Source organism: Varanus komodoensis, unplaced genomic scaffold (genome assembly GCF_004798865.1).
Source record: "Varanus komodoensis strain SLA01 unplaced genomic scaffold, ASM479886v1 scaffold12, whole genome shotgun sequence".
NCBI classification, from domain to species: domain Eukaryota; kingdom Metazoa; phylum Chordata; class Lepidosauria; order Squamata; family Varanidae; genus Varanus; species Varanus komodoensis.
In genome coordinates, this window is record NW_025335349.1 from 23,360,034 (window position 1) to 23,376,179 (window position 16,146).

The window sequence follows — 16,146 nt, forward strand, 5'->3', positions numbered from 1 at the left end:
AAGGGGAAAAGACGCACACGTTCAGTTATATGAGCTGAGATACGAAATACATTTTTGTTGCTAAAGTCAACATTTTGCGCTCATAGTTTGCCTTGCTGTTTATCCACTACTGTTTGTTTAGCAAAAAAAAAAAAATTTGTCTATGATTTAGACAAGTCAAAAAGGAGTTGGGCAGCTTACTCGACAACCCTGGGGATGGACTAGTTGTTTGTTTTGTTTGGAATTTCTCTCTCCCTCTCCCTCCCACACTTACCTTTTTCCATTACAGAGAAAATATAAGACAGAAAGGAATAAATGTCAGGCAACAATCTGAAGTTATTATAGGAAATGGCATATGTTTTTGTAAATTTTGTACATTGCAGTCCAATACATGTCTGCTGAAACAGCTGACTGTACAGAATTGCAACCTTAACCTTAACCTTAAAGCACTGAGCACAAGATTTGGTTGATACCCCAGTCTGCAATTTGGAAGGCAGCCCTGTTCAGTTCAGGTGAATTTGGAGGCTACCTGCTTTAACCTGGACCCAAATTTGGATTCAGAATCTAATTCCTCATATTTCCCATTAAGTAACAGATGAAATCAACAAGTGGCTATAACTTCCTATATGTATGTCAGAACTGGATAACTATTGCAGGTTTAGTAGTTCTTTAAAAGGGATTTTATGCCCGCCAGATTTCATACAATACAAGCAGAGGTTGTATGCTTTATGCCATGTGTGGGTGTGGGTGTGTAACTATACATAACTGCCTTTTATTTCTCAGAAGAATTGACTGATATATCCAGGGATAGTTGCCAATTCTAAAGGAATAACTCCTGCCAGATTTCAGATGAATCAATGGAGGGAGCTTTCTGCAAAAATTATGCATTTATCCCCTTATGTTTGTTGTAAGCAATTGTTATGAAAAGTATAAAACAGAGAGGTGTCCTTCATTCAGTAATTTCAGACAGAGAGGTGCACCATTTTGTATAGAAGAGGACTATTTAAATTTGGATGGTAGCAAGTGATTTAGGGTTTTTCCTTTTTTTCAATTTGTATGCAAATAACTCCTGACAAAAATGAAAGAAAGTGGGACTACAACTGAACATTAAGAAAACAAAAATCATGAATACAGAAGAATTACACAACCTTAAGATAAAAAATAAGACATTGACATTGTGAAAGATTTTACATACTTTGGCTCAGTGATCCATTCAAATGGAGACTGCAGCCAAGAAATTTGAAGGCGACTGAGACTTGGAGGGGCAGCAATGAAGGAACTAGAAAAGATTGTTAAGTGTAAGGGTGTTTCACTGGAGACAAAGGCCAAGATCATGCACATGACTGCATTCCCAATCACTACATATGGATGTGGAACCTGAACCCTGAAGAAAGCTGACAGGAAGAAAATTGATGAATTCAAAACATGGTGCTAGAGGAGAGCTTTGTGAATGCCTTGGACCAACAGAAAGTCAAACAATTGGGTCCTAGATCAATTCAAGCCAGAACTTTCCCTGAAAGTAAAAATGACAGAAACTGAACCGGTTGTACTTCAGGCAAGTCATGAGAAGACAAGCCTCACCGGAGAAGACAGTCATGCTAGAGAAAGTCAAAGGAAGAGGAGGAAGACCAACTATGATATGGCTCGGTTCCATAAAGGGAGCTACACCTTTGAGTATACAGCCCTGAGCAGGACTATGAAGAACAAGACACTTTGAAGGGCGTCCGTCCATAAGGTTACCACAGATCTGAGACAACTTGATAATACATAACATCAACAATGAAAATAACACATGAAACAGAGATAGCCTTGTCCCTTGGCCAGTATTTTGCAGGCCAGCATCAAAGACAACTCTCCCAAGTTCCACAGACACCACCAAGCTTCATCTAATGTTTCTGCTCTTTGGAGACAACTAGCAAAGAGCTGTGACCTGATTTCTTCTTAGCTTTCTCAGGGCTCTGCACTTCTATTTCTGTCTCTCTCTGCTCACAGTTTCCTCAGAACCTTCCTACCAGGCTTGATTCTTTTTTTCTCTTGCTCTGCTCACAATTTCCTTAGAGCCTAACCTACCATAAATCTTCCAAGTCAAAGAACTGAATGCCAGGCATTCCACAAGAGGGCAGGGTGACTTCCACACTCACGTACACCCCACACCTGCATCCATTCCTCTTTTCTTCCTTCATGGAACTTGGCACAGGACAGTAAACATGAAGCTTCCAAGCAGACAAAGGACATTGGCTCAGATCATTGGCCCAGCATTATCAAGAGTGAATAAGAGCACCTGTCCAGGATTTCAGGAAGGATTCCCTCCCAGCCCTACCTGTAGATGCTGGAGGTGGTACCTGGGACCTTCTGAATGCAAAGCATGTGCACTAGCACCAGGCTGTGTCTCCTCGAGATGGGAGATGTCCTATCCTGGAACTGATGAGGCTTAGACTTGCTTAGGTCAACAAGGCAGCTGTGTCTTGTTACCTGGAAGAATGCACGGGGCTCAAAGAGTAGCCATGCTCATTGCAGAAGAATACAACAGTGAATACTAACAAATCTCTCATGGGATTGGCTTTGTGGGTTTGCACACAGCTGCCCAGGCTCCTCTTGGCTAGTGCTGATGGCATCAGTGGTGATTAACATATTTCTTCCAGTCTCATGTCTCCAGACGTCTTAAATGTATCTTGCTTAGGGGATGAAGGAATGATAACAGATGTAAGGCATCCACCTATCAAAAAATATGTCTACTATTATCATCTTTCCCTAAAGCTATTTGCAAATGTTCTATATTATGCCATTTGCTTTCTTGAATGTCAATGTTTTTCTGTGAAAGTAGCAGTAAATTGGTACAGTTAGGACTCTTTGGAGGAAAAACCTACTTTCATCAAAAACATCTCATCACTGTTTCATGTTTTATAGCAGTTGTAGTATTTGTGGGAAACCCTATTCTATTTCATTTCATTTTTGGACAGTTTTTTTTCTTTAAAAAGCTATATTTTCTTTTCCTGTTATAGACAACTTCTAGCACAAATAGCTAGTCTTTCATAATCCTAACCAATACACTCATTTACCTCCATTGCTCTTCTGCCTCTTTTCCTTCTGCTTTTTAGCTATAATGCCACTCATTTGCCATCACTTTAACAATTCAAGCTCGTCTTTGGGAATACAGATACATAAATCAATAAGGAAATTTGATCACATAATAGTTCTGCAGCAAATGGCCATCAAAGGAAAATTATTCTAGTGTATTGTGGGCTGGTGGGAGGGGAGAAGCAAGGTTCACATTCCATGCTGAATACCTTATATTCTTTTATTGAATCTCAAGAAGTAGTGCTTTTTCTCGTTCTTGCTGTTTTCCCCCAGATTAGCTTCTAACAAGTCCTGAGATCACTCAAAGAGGAGAAAACCAATGAAGAGAACATTCCTAGCAGGCAGCTTGCTTCCGTCTACTACTGATTGTCCCTTACAGTGTATATTCTGCAAAATGGAAGGAAGGTTCTAGGTGGGCAAAGGGGTCTACTTCAGCCTTCCACAGCCTGGTACCCATTAGATGTGTTGACATCAACTTCCGGCAAACTCCAGCCAGCAGGAAGCTGCACACCTGATGCACACCAGTTTGGGAAAAGCTTCTCTGCTTTGCTTTTATTGGAACCGAAGTCCACCAAAGCAGGTCAAAATAAAGGTTCCAAATAGGGATGGATAAAGATTTGTCTTTAGTACCAGAATGAGGGCACAGTCCTTTCACACCAAAATTCATTCCCGATTTCCCCCAAGCTTTCTTTGTTTCAGCAGCCTAATTTAGGAGGAAAAGGCATGGTGTCCTTGAAAAATACAGTGCCTAGAGAAATATTACCCACCTTTTTGACTTTTCCACATTTTGCTCTGTTACAGCCTGGAAATGAAATGGATTTCATTGGTATTGTTACCAGTGTACACAAGATGCTCAACACTGTGAAGGTGCAAAATATTTTCATTGTGGCACAAAGTTAAGTCAGCAAAAACAACTGGGCTTTGTTGGTTGCATAAGTATCCAACCCCTTTGCTATGACACACTTAAGTAAGCCCTGGTGCAACTTACAGGCTCCAGAAGTAAGAAGTTGGATGAAGTTTACCTCTGTGGAATTGTAGTGCTACATGATCTCAGTTGAAACACTCCTGTTTCCAGAAGGCCCCAGAATTCGTTGGAGAACATATCTAAACAAGCAGCATCATGAGGGCCCAAGGTGCTATCATTAACTCCAGGATAAAGTTGTGTGGAAGCACCAATCAGGGTTCAGTTTTTTGTTTTTTTGTTTTTTTTTTTTAAGGATAACAGATTATAAACAGATTATAAATCAGAATACCATTAAACCCCTTATTGCAAAATGGAAAGAATGTCATACTCAGTTATGACTTTGCCTATAGATTGTCATCCACCAAAGCTAGAGTTGGGGCATAGAGGATATTAGTGGAGCAACCAAGAGGCCAGTGGTAACTCTGAAGAAACTCGAGTGCTCATTGCCCTGAGACCACCATCCCCCCCTGAAGCCTGGTGGTGGCAGCTTCATGTTATGGAGACGCTCGTCCTTGGCAGGGACTGGGAAACGAGTCAGGATTGCAGGCAAGATGGATGGAGCCAAATTCAGAGCAGTTGTCAAAGAAATCCTGTTTCAGTCTGCAGTGGGGCTGCGTCTGGTCAGAGGTTCACCTTCTGGCAGGACAATAACCTTAAACACACAGCCAAAGTAATGCTGGCATGACTTCAAAACAATGCCCTGAATGTCTTAGAGTGGCCCAGTCAAAGCCCAGGCCGCAATCCAATTGAGAATCTGCAGCAAGACTGGAAAGCTGCTGTTTGTCAATAGCCCACAGAGAATCTGACAAAATTGGAGCAGTTTTGCAAGGAAGAATAAGCTAACATTGCAGGATCTAGATGTGGAAAGCTGATAGGAACTAGCCCAGGAAGACCTGCTGTAACTGCCGCCAAAGGTGCTTCTCCTGAGCATTGATGTAGGGAGGGAACAAATGTTTCTGCAGCCAACAAGTCCCCAGCTGTTGATTTACTTTATTTATGTGCTACAATGAAAATATGTTGCACCTTCGCAGTGTTGAGTGCCTTGTGTACATCAAGGGGAAATGATGCCAATTCAGTTTGTTTCCATTCCAAGTTGCAACACAAACATTTGTGAAAAAGTCAAAGTGGGGTGAATATACTTCTGCAATGCACTACACCCCACTCTAGTCTGTAATTCCTTCCTTGTATTGCTTGATCTATTCCGAGCTGAACACAATTTCCCTTGGAAGAAATAACTTTGACAAATTAGGAGTTGAGTTGTCCTGCCTTCTCTCTGTTACCAGATAATACTTTACTATATTGTCCAGGAAATGGACCTACCCTTTCCTCAACAATTAAGCTTCTGTTGTTCTTAGCATCCCTTGAATGCCGGGTCTAAGCTTTCCTGGCAACATCCTAGAATGCTGTCTAACTCTGTCATACTGTTAACTCTGTTATACTTCTGTCTTTTTCCCCCTATACAAGGTTCTTAAAAGTCTTAGCTCAACAGAATACTGTGTGGCCAAATTGGCTTTTTTAAGTGTCCCCAATTTTCCCTTCTCACTGAAATTATTTGAAATAGAATTAAATACAATATTAGTCTTGCATGGAGAAAACCCACTGAAATGAATGGGACTTAAGTTAATCATGACAAAATGAAAGTCCCATTATTTAATTGGATCTTCTATTCGAATTAGCATTAGATTTTGCCTGTGGTGTTTTTATTGTTGCTGCTGTTGAATTTGGGTGAATTTAGAAAAGGGACAAAAACATTTCTTTTTTAAAGTGTTGTAACTACCAAGAAAGGCCAGCTAATGAAGGATTTTGCTCTCTGAGCAGTATGTCATTGTATTGCATCACTGCAGGAGTTATTTGTGGTTGTCATAGCCACATCAGCTGAAATACCCAAACAAAGCAGCAAAAAAATCGGTAGCTGATCACGGAGCACTATGACCATTAATTCTTTTCCTAAGTGGCTAGGCTCACTCATCCATGGCTATCTCTGATTTTTTTGGCTAGCTCCAATCATATCACTTCTTTCATGGACCTGATGTTAAATGTAACTGTACAGCATAATCACCTCGCCTAAAATGTTTAAAATAAGAAGGGCTTAGCTATCGGAACAGATTGCAATATTCTCAGTAAAGATATAAAGAAGCAATGCTTACTTGTCAAGGAAATAGGAGAGAGCGGGGCTGTTTGCATATAGCAGCAATCCACTGGTTTAAAAACTGGTGTGCTGTTGTACATTTCCTGCTTTAGTGCATGACCCAGGATCACTTTTTTCGTAAGTTCTGCAGGGCGATGTATGATCATGGATCAGTGCATTATTTAGGAGTTAAGCAACCTAGAAGCTAACCCACCAACAAACTACAGGTTGTTATATTTATTTATTTATTTTTTGATTTATATCCTGCCCTTTTCCTACAAAGGGCTCAAGGCAGCTTACATCATTCTCCTCCTCCATCTTATCCTCACAACAACAACCCTGTGAGGTAGGTTGGGCTGAGAGTCTGTGACTGGCCCAAAGTCACCCAGTTGGCTCCATGGCTGAGCGGGGACTAGAACCCAGATCGTCTGAGTCCCAGTCCCAGGCTCTTAACCACTGCACCACACTGGCTCTCACCTGGTTTTCTAACCTGGTTTTTTATTAGATTATTGCCTTAGCCTCTGTTACAGTTGCTTGGATGAATTTCAGCCGATTTCTTCAGATGAAGCATAAAAGAGTCTTTGGGGCGAGTCTGTGGCCCAGCTTGACCCCTTGACCCTTGCCCATCATGGCCCCTAGGAACTAACCAAACAGTGTCATCCGGCCTGGTAGGAGTAGTAATACATCAGTTTTGCATAGGGTAGCTGCCTATGGATTGCCAAAAAAGAGGGCAAAGGAGAAGATGTATTTGCATATGTTAATATGTATACATAGATGTAGATTTGGAAATGAAAGCTGCAACTTTGGAAAGGTGGCTTGCAAGTGAGCATCAACACATTGAACCATTAATAAAACCACGACAAATAATAAAAATTGTAATTCTTCTCCCAGGACAGCTAGAAGTAGAGGTTTTGCTGGGGTGGAAGTACAGTCCTGCTAGAGCAGACTCTGAGGTGATCGTTGCCTGCCGCCTTCGTTCTCCTGCAGTCCATCCCACAGGAGAGTTGGTGGCAGAAGGGCCCGAGCAAAAGGATTGCTTAGCTCAGGGGTGGGCAACCTACAGTTCCCTGTCTCCCTTTCAACAGCCCTTCACCTGACTTGAAAAGGCTTGTCTAAACAAGGCTCTATTGCAATCTCTCTCCAGCACTATTCTGGGCAGAGAAGAATAGAGAGAGAAAAGTAGGTGGCTAGGAGAGAAAGAGGGCAGGGGTGACTCCAAGAGGCTCATACGTCAAGGAAACTCCTCATCCATTGCAGCCTTTATTCTGAGCTTTATAGGACTTATCCATGGTGCTGAACTGCAACCCCACCAGGTTCACTACCATGGACCATCAGAGCTCAGAATAGAAACTACGATGGGTAAGCACCAAGGTGACACGGTGCTGGACTGGGAACCCAGGAGATCCCAGTTTCAGTCCCCACTTGGTCATGAAGTTCACCGGGTGACTTTGGGCCAGCCATTCACTCTCAGCCCAAGCGACTTCACAGGGTGGGTGTTGTAGGGATACAAATGGAGGTGTGTCAGCTGCCTCGGATTTCTCCCGAGAGAGAAAAGGATGGAATACAGGAGACCTGGTGGCACAGCAGATTAAACACTGAGCCGCTGGGATGCTGATCGAAAGGATGGCCGTTCGAGGCTGTGCAACGCGGTGAATTCCCTCTGCCTTGTCCCAGGCTCTTGCCAACCTAGCAATTGGAAAAGATGCAATGCAAGTAGATAAACAGGTACCACTTCGGTGGGAAGGAAATAGTGCCCAAGACATTATGATCACCACATGACCATGGGAATGTCTTTCTTTGGACAGCACTGGCTCATGGCCTTAGAAACGGAGATGATGCCACCCCCGTAGCCATTCGGCTGTTGAGTAAAATCTGCAGGGACTCCTTCCCTTCCCTTCCCTTCCCTTCCCTTCCCTTCCCTTCCCTTCCCTTCCCTTCCCTTCCCTTCCCTTCCCTTCCCTTCCCTTCCCTTCTGTAAATGCAATATTATAAGAAGAATAATGAACACTGATATAGGGGTCACAACCTCCCCAGGTGATGCAGCTCACCTTTGGAGAGTGGCATCCAACAGGTTAAGCCCAGGGAATGCAATCTCTGACAGGAAAGGGGATCCCCACCTCGTGTCCATGTCGGACAGGCTCTGAAGCAGTCTTAGTCCGCATCCTCCTCTGCACATCAGGATAACCCCATCAGCCAAGCACAGTGCCCCGCAGGGACAGATCTAGTCTTCTGGGGTTCCCCAGAAAGCCACACCCCCTTTCCTCCAACCACTGGCAACTCGGTGTTTTTCTAGCTTTTCTGCAGTAGCCCTTCTCAGGTTGAAATGTTTTTCCTAAGATGCAATGCTCTGCATGTTTGGACTGGAAAAAAAAAGTCCCACAAAATGCTGGGGCGCAGTGGTAGATTTTTTTCTGTGCAAACCTGCAGAGCATTGTGCCCTTAATTACTGGCAGAAAGAAGTCAGAGGCAAAATATGCTGGGGTGTTTAGCCCTGCCCCTTTTCCTTTCAGCCTTGCCCACTACTGGGGAAAAGGCCCTCCCCTACCTGAGAGCTTCTTCTCCAAAACGATACCCGGCCCACGGGCGGACAGCCCTTCTACATGCCCGCTTCCTGTGTAAAAGCACAGCGCTAGACGTGTTTGCAGCAGATGCAGACTGAGCATTGCCTGCTTCTCCCTCTTCGTCCGGGCAGCTGCGACCACATTTGCAACCTGCCTCTCCGTGAGCAGCCAGACAGAGCAGAGTGGCGATTTTAACATGCCATGACTCAGCAGCTCCGGCAGCAGCACCTGGCACGCTCTGGCTTTCCCCCGTTGCTATGGCAATGTTATTTTAACAAATAGCTTTTTAATTTTTAATAGAAACCCTGCCTGCTGAGGCTGTCTATAAGTGCTATATTGCTACTACAAAGGGTGAGTGGCAAAGAAAGGTTCCGGAGCCAAGTTTTTCTGGCACTGAATCATCACAGCTCCCCTGACAGATCCCAGTAATTCATTAGGGGTGCGAAAATGTCCGTCTGTTCCAACGCCAAAAGGAAAACGTGATGCAAATTCACAGTTCAAAGCTGCCGCTCCATTCCCTCATCCTCAGTTGCTTTTCAGTGCATTCAAATCCCTCACTTTTCCTTTTGCAATCAAGTGGATTCAGGCTTGAGATGCCCTGGATTAGCTTTTTCCCATGGATTGAGCTGGATGACTTTCATTCTGCAGCTTGCACAGAAGCTTGGATCTGTGTGCAGTTGGAAAGGAAGAGGCTGCTTTGGGAAGGGAGTGGGGACAGGGGAGCCTCTCTTGGCAGTTGTAACGTTGAAAAAAACAGATCTTCTGCAGAAGACCTAAAACAGCAGAAGGAAGGCTTTGCACTGCATTTTTAAACAAATGTATGTTGTATGCATGGAGGCTGAATAATTCACACAACTTTTGCTGGGGCCTTTATGCAAGAACGGTGCCTTGAACACTGTGTACTAGACAATGAGCTCAGAGACTGCCAGTTCTTTCCTTTCCCTTGCGGGAGCTGTGGCTTTTGCAGCTTGCTTTGGTTACAGATGTCCAACATGTGCTGTCATCCATTTGGGACATGCTGCAAAAGTCTAACTTGTGCAGACCAAGTTGTCAGATGCTCGGGTACGAAAGTAGGCAAGAACCTACAGCAGGCTGATGTCAGGTGGCCAGTGGGCCACGGGCGCAGAAGGCTGGATCTTGACAAGGAGCCCAATAAGGTAGTCCCAGCACCAATAAAAGAACTTCATCCAAGAACAGCTGGCCCTAAACTGAGACCTGAGTCCCTCCATCTAGATTAACCCTCCTAAGCTCCATCTCCGCATGCCTGGAGAGTATGAATCTTTAACTCAGGGCTTGAGGGCTTAGCCCTGGGTCCCAATCATACCTTTTGAGGCTCCCTAAATAGCCATCCTCTCTCTCCACTTTTTCTCCCAACCATCAGTCATGGAGTGCTTTCCTGGCCTTGAGGTGAGGTCTTCTCCATTCTAAAATGTTGAAATTCCTCTCCAAAGGCTTAGTTTCTGCTAATGAAAGATTTCAGGTTAAACATGCAGGTGTTGTGATATTTTAGTTCGGCCCTTCAGCCCCACCTGCCACTGGAACACAGACCCCAGGAGCTTCTCTGAAATGGAATTTGTCCCTTGGGCTGAAAGTGGATCAACACCTGTGCTTTTGCAGCCACCCACCTGGCATTATTCCTCTTCCTCCTCATTTCCGTGGCCTCCTGTCTGGGATACTTCCCACGCTACAGTGGAAGACAAATTGAACTCTGTGGGTTTGGGGAAGCATCCACAGGTTCCCAGCTTGGCTTTTGGTGGTACGGCAGACTCGGCCAGCTCACCTGTGCCTGAGCCAGGCTTGCTGCTGGGCTGTGACCACAGTGAGGTCATTGAGCTCAGCAACAACTGAGGGAATGCAGCTTATCTGGGTCATTTAAAGCAGGGAGAAGAACAAGGTTCAGACTTTGGAGTCCTTTCAAATGCAGAAGATGCTGGAAAGTGGTTCTAGGGACCACCAACCCCCAGTTCCGTTTCCTCTTCCAATGCGAGTGGAGAGCCACTCTGTTCAAGCCTTGTGGTACCAGACAGGCTGGACTTCACAGCAATAAGGAGCGTTCCCCATTGTGGTGCCTTCCAGATGGCTTGGGATAGCCCTGCTGACTTGGGATACTGAAAGGGTAACCAGATTGAAGGCAGTGTTGATCTAAAACTACCAATGACCTTGTTTTTACCATCATTTTTGGTCAGGGATTATTTTTCTATCTGTCACACATTTAATCCTTGAGCAGGGCAGGTCTTGGATTTTAAATTACTATTTTTTTCCTACTGGTACATCTCCAGTAAAGCAAGCCTGAGAGTGAAATGAGTCTTGGTTGGTAGGGATGACTTAAAAGCCAGAGAAGCAGGGCCTTGGATCAGTGCTCTTCATTTAGGGCTCAGTGGCATTTCCAAACTTTTTGCTATTAATATTAAAGTGAGAACCTGCTTTATAACATAACAGGTTTCATAAGAGAGGTGATTCAAAGGCCAGCAAAGTGAGGTCATATGAGCTTGGTAGATCTGTTTGCTAACTACCTTCACTCTTGAATGGAGAATAGAGTCTGACCTGCAACCTGGTCGTTGAGCATACAGAAGTTTTAGGCAATGCGGGGGTGGATCTGTCCCCCTGGCATTATGTAAACTGTCCTTCATTAAGGACAAGTAAAGCCTTGAAGAAGAATATGGAAGGAGAGACACTGCTTTGCTGTAGTGTTAAACTTCAGGACGTGGAAAGATATAATGCAGTTCCTTTTCCTTTAGTAGCTAGCATTTTTAGTTGTCCTGAATGTGAGCTCATACACAATTGCCTATGAGTAAATACCACTGGTTTCCACTTCTGAGTAGATAACCATAGCATGGCACAAACGCAAAGGTTCCTTGGCTGGTTATCATTTCTGCAGTCTCTTCTTTTGACTTAGCACTGTTTATCTGATTAACAATATTAGTACGCCAACAATAAAAGTTGTTTAGGCAGCTAACATAAGTCCCAAACCAGCTTAATTACAAAATAAGACATACACTCATAAAACCAAGAACTGCGTAAACACAGAAAAAGAAAACAAAACTCACTGTGTCTCCCAGAACTAAACCTAAAGTGCTCAGATTACTTGAGTTGCTCAAAAAACTGAGTGACGGAAAGGCCATCGGCTGGGTCTGGCTTTGGGGTAGATGGCCAGCCAGGGTGCCACTCCCTGGTGGCTACCTGCTTTGCTTCATTAGATGAGAGCCCTCAGAAGCAGGCCTCGAAAGAAGAGCTTCGCATGAGTGGGAAAAGGCAGCCTTTCGGGTAACCTAGTCCCAAGTCGTTTAGGGATTTAAAAGCAAAAACTGGCACTTTGAATTGGGCCAGAAAACAGACTGGATCCTGAGAGCCATAGCTTCCTCTTTAAAATAAAAGAGCAGTTTTCTAGCCCTTGTTGGCCTTAGGGAACCCTGAGTGTGCTGTTTCTGAAAGCAAAGTGGTGTCAATATCTGGAAAGGTGTCTGAGCAGGGCTTCTTTCTGCCGTACAAATCACTGGACCTCTTTGTGGCCTTGCATCTGTCCTTTGCGTCCTTGCTCTTCTGATTCTCTGGTGGTCCTTCAGGTATGTGGCCCATTAATGCTACATGTGTGTAGGAAGCAGCAGATGCTATCAAACAAATATTGGGAGTACAACCTTACATTCATGCATGTGTTGGCTGTAGCTTATGCATTATAGGATGTTCTGAGCATCCTATCAGCAATTACTGAAATCCCACAAACACAACCTTTGACTGACTGCAGGAGGGGGATGACCTGGACCAGTGGAATCTTGAATATTTATTTGCCACCTTAGGGACATAGGAAGCTGTCTTCTACTGAGTCAGATCAATGGCCCGTCCAGTCCAGTTTTGTCAGCACTGACTGGCAGCAGCTCTCTACATTATGCAGCAAGATTCTTTCCCCAGAGAACCCAGGGACACAATCATGGTGTTCTGCCACTCAGCTATGTTTTCCTTTGAGGGCTTAGCAGTTCTGCACCCATTCAAGCTTTCTCCCTCCACTTCCGCTTGGATCATTTTGGTGGAGGTTATCCTTTAGGACTTGGAAGTGACTGGTTCAGTGCGCTGATTACCTTCCAGGAGTGCTTGGAGGTTGGGGTCATTTTGAGGAGACTGAACTGGAAGCTTAGACCACTTCCCCTCCGTCAGTCTGCATCAGCGGCTCTTCAGGTCCACCAATTCAGACTGTGGCCTACTTTCTGATGATTTCGTTCTGCCTCATTGCCTATTGCTGCTGTCGCACAGGAAACCTGTCTCCTTGGACGTCTTCATCCATGCTTTTTTACTCAGAGAGTTCATTGTTTCTGAGGCTTAGTGGAATAACTGTGCCCAATAATAGATCTCTAACACATCATCATTACTGTTTTGAGTTCTAACCACTGTCACAATTGAATCATTCTGGAAGTATCAGAGCCGAGTGTGCATTTGTACACTTCTCCTTGTTCCTTATTAAGCTGAAATGCATGCAGAAAAAAATTAATTGGGAATCGTGACAGGAATGCCAAGCCCATAACATGTTGCTGCAGTAGAAACAAGCTGCTTCTGATTATTGTAACTGGAAGCAATTTTTTAAGCTACAGTCTTGTATATACTTAGCTGAACATAGGTTCCACGAAGTTCAGAGATGCTTCTGAGTAAACCGGCATAGGATTTGCAAATCTTTAATGTTTTTAAAAGTGTTAGGCATCCAACCTTTTATGACTCCTCAAATTAAATTAATTGAACATCTTTTAAAAGTTTGCTGCTTACTAAAGAGGGGCTGCCTTTTTAATCAATCAAGGTTATAAAACTGAATTATCTAGTCCAGGGATACTTTCTTTTCTTTTTTTTACTGGAATCCTGGGGATCTAATCAGTGTGCTTAAATATGCAAAGCAGGTATACACATTCTGGAGTTCTAACTGTCCTAAATGATTCTGAGTATGCAATTTGACTTCAGAACATGGAAAATCTGGCAAGTTCAATCCAAATTCCTTGTAGTCTGTCATTCTGTGAAAGAAAACCTCATGCTATATAATGCAACTCCTGGTCAGGAATAGATACATGCTGCTTTTCTTTAAAAACAATCCTTCAAAGCATAAGCTTATGAAATGTTAAACGAACTAACAGGGCAGCAATAACATTGTAGCAGACATCAGCAGAACCTCTGGTAATTTTTCAAAGCAGTAGATTTAAATTCATGCACAAATGGCCTATTGAAAGAGAGAGACTTAAAAGATGCCGTAAAACCAGCAGTGGAGGAGCCTGTAGAAAGCCTGCATTCCTTGTATTTGCTGCCACCACCAAGAAGGTCCTGTCTCTTACATTATGGGACAGTGAGCAGACCCTCTCAGTGTGATCATGATTTCAGGAAGGTTCATGTTGGCGGAGCCTCACCAGGGTAACTGGATCTCAGACCACTGAGGTTGCCCATCCAGCCCGCTAGCCTTGTTCTGCGTCACGCTCAGATATTTTGCTGGCCCCTGCCCTCTCCACCGTTGAAGAGTGACTTTGTTGTGCTTCTCCAGTGGGAGAAGCCATTTCCCTACAAGTAGGCCAGGAGGCACATTCTCCCAATGCCCACAAGTGGAGACCAACCAACGTCAGGGGACATGGCCATACCCCTTTCCCATCATTTGGTCGGTGGGGGCTGCAGGAGGGCATCCATCCGTCCCATCTTCCAGTTCTGGCTGCCTTCGCCTCATCTAGAGTTCCAAGTGACTGTCGGCACTCTAAACCAAGCCTGCAGATAACCAGGAAGCAAAATGAAGGTGGAATACGAATGAAGTAACATCATCAGATTGCCTGTGGTGTCATGTTTAGCCATGAACTAAAGAATTAATCAGCTAAATGATTCATGCATCGCAATGCAGTGCTAGAGCTAGAAACCTGAACGCTCTTTCTGATTCATTTGTAGAAACTGCTCATATGAGGGAATTCTGCCCCCCTGTTTCTGTGCCAAGAGGTTGATGGAGTTGAGAATAAGTCGGAAGAACTTTGCCACAAGGGAGGTGAGGCAATATGCAGATGATAAAAGAAAACAGTTGAAAAATTAACATTCAACATGATTGGTGTGTGTGTGGCAGGGGGGTCGTTTACATTTGTGATGGCTGAAAAGCAACTCCAGGCAATGATCCAGAGCCATGATTTGTGCCATCCTTACTGTATGCTTTGAACTTCCAGTTGCTCAGCAAAAGAGGACGTGGTTTAGTGCTCCATGTTTGGTTTGGGCTTTGGTCCTTGCAGCACTCCACTCTGGAAGTACAGCGGTCTCTGTGTTCAGGGCTTGCCGATTCAGACATCCCACAAAACTATAAGGTAGTTTCCAATGTTTGGCACCAGGGCTAATGATGTTGCACCAGGATAAACCAACAATTGTGCACTTTAACTTGTACAATGAGAAAAGGCAGTAATATCCTGCTTTTTAAATTATTTTTGCTACATTGGATAAGCTAATGCAATGTCGTTCGTGGTAGCACTGGATACTGCCCATTCTTGGCACAAATTGTAATATGCAAGACCAGTTTAAGTAATTGGAATCATATTTGCTGACCATGGTTTCTCAATTGAGACAGCACACTAAACCAGAATTAAGCTATCTGAATTATATTTTGGAAGATTTTCTGAACTGAGTCATGGAATAGATTATACTACATTCTTAACAACATTATTAGCAACATTATTTCAATTTCAACTTAATCTTTTCAGACACAATCTTTTAAACACACCTCTGATTGCCGCATAGTTCTATCTGGGCATTTTCTCCAACTCTTCTTTTTAAAAGGTTGTTTTCCCTGAAAGAAACAGTTAATTGCATTTTATCCTGGTGTTGTTCAGGCATGATGATTTCAGGTTGATAAAGCCAGAATGTGTGGTATCCTTGCAGGCTCCCTCCTCGCCTGTGCACGCAGGCCTCTGGTGCTTTTATCCTGACTCGTTTAAACCAGAGTTTCCAGTTGCCTCCCAGCTTTGCCAATTCTTGGATCTGCTAACAAACCAGGATCATATTTTACAACTCAGGGTAGAAAAGCACTGAAGGGAAACAACAGGGAGAGAATGCTCAAAGCTCAGTCCAGTGAAGTCTGAACCAGGCTTTTGGTTGTCTGCAGCCTTCTCCTACCTGGCAATCTCCAGATGTTTAGGACTACAACTCCCAACATGCCTGGGAGTTGGAGTACAACAGCTGGAGAGTCACAGGGGCCATACCATCCCTCCAACGCAGTGTTGTCTAGCTTAATACAGCCTGCAGTGACTGCAGTTATTCTCCAGGGTCCTTGGCAGGCATCTCTTCCAGCCCCACCTGGAGGCGCCAGGAACTGAACTAGGACATTCTACATGCAAGGCTTGTGTTGTCCCTCTGAACTAAAACCTTTCCCTCCCTTTCATAGCCCCACTAGTTCCCTATAGTTAGCAATGCAGCTTCATATTGTTTGCCATAGAAGAAATGAAAGCACGATG

At 44.0% G+C, this 16,146-nt stretch overlaps 1 protein-coding gene across 2 annotated transcripts in view; it reads left to right on the plus strand.

The window, feature by feature from the left end:
• ZHX2 (zinc fingers and homeoboxes 2) overlaps positions 1-16,146 on the plus strand; it is a 56,822-nt gene that overhangs the window by 15,184 nt on the left and 25,492 nt on the right. Inside the window, exon 2 of one of the 2 annotated variants that reach the window (XM_044421820.1) lies at positions 14,606-14,699. The exons of the other annotated variant lie outside the window; for it this stretch is intronic. The gene's annotated coding sequence lies outside the window, so the exon portion shown is untranslated. The remainder of the gene's footprint in view (positions 1-14,605; positions 14,700-16,146) is intronic. 2 annotated transcript variants of the gene reach the window in all.